Source organism: Ceratina calcarata, unplaced genomic scaffold (genome assembly GCF_001652005.2).
Source record: "Ceratina calcarata isolate Rehan_Ccalc_2016 unplaced genomic scaffold, ASM165200v1 scaffold514.2, whole genome shotgun sequence".
In the NCBI taxonomy this organism is placed as follows: Eukaryota; Metazoa; Arthropoda; class Insecta; order Hymenoptera; family Apidae; genus Ceratina; species Ceratina calcarata.
In genome coordinates this window covers 84506-85823 of record NW_017175971.1, presented here as the reverse complement: position 1 = coordinate 85823, position 1318 = coordinate 84506, and positions in this window count along the sequence as shown.

Genomic DNA, 1318 nt, shown 5'->3' with positions numbered 1-1318 from the left:
CCCCGCACCGCTTACCCTTCTAAAACCCTAACAAACGTCCTTAATCGAGGATATCAACAAATTAAGAAATAAACAAATTATAAGTCAATACGTATGGTAACATAGGAAATGACTTTGAAATGGTAAAAAAAATTTTTTCGAGTCGCCAAAAATCCTTCTCGCAATCATGATTTTTATCAAAAAAGAACTTATTTTCAAAGTTTCAGCCAATTCGAAGAACGAGGCTTTTCGGAAGTTTCGCCAAAACATCAAGAAAAAAAACACATATCTAAGATGCGCATTGACCTTGTTCCCACACGAGGAAAAACTCCGAAAATGAAAGTTCACGATTAATTTTGTAAAAATATTTCGCAGAAGGGGATTTAGGCTCGTTAAAAAAGCCCTCAAAATTGGGCAAACGCCATAGAATTTTTTTTTTTAAACGAGGGGAAAAGTGCTCCACTGCCGTTGCAAACGCGTCTTCCGTCTCCGTACTTGAACATGAGACAAATATAGTCTTTGATTTTTTTCATACTGACGCAGCAATCCTACAAAATCTGAAAAAATTCATGAACAGTCTTTGCAACAATACGAATCTACCATACAAATATAAAAACAGCGTTTTTCCGATTTTTTTAGAAAAAATTATTTTCAGCTCTTTTTTATTTTTCACGGCTACATTTTGCAAGGGAAAAATCTGAAAAAAATTCTCAGACATGTCCAACTACATGTCAGAATTTTCTCAGATTTTTCGCAAGGCGATAAATAAGGAAAAACTTCAAAAAACTGATTTTTCGAATTTTCTCGATTACTACCCCCCTAGATGAGATATAGGTCTAAAAATTGGAGTGAATGTGTCTTTTTTGATAAGCTATCGAATGGCGCAAAGGGCGCTTCATTCGTCTTAAGGGCACATTTGACCCCCTTATCCAGCTAAGCCCTTTTTAAAAACTAAACGCAAATCGGTGTAAATCATACGTATAGAAAAAGTGCTTATGTGTGCGTGAATCTTACCTATATCAAGTCCTTCCCTAAGAGTATAAATCTATATAAGTTGAAGATAAGTTGATTAGAATTCAACAAAGGCTATTTCAGAACGAAAATGGATTAAAGAAGGATTAAAGAGAAGTTTCGCATGTGTATAGTTAAAGGGCATGACGACAGTCTTGGCAGACCAAGCAGACCTGGCGATCGCCCTACTACCAGGATTTAAGGTAGCTTTCTATTTGGATTACGTACCAAGAGAGGGCCCTATAATGGGCTCATTTTAAAATAAGAATATGAAGTGAAAATTTCATGATTAAATGTATATTATTATTTCCACATTCATATATTTTAA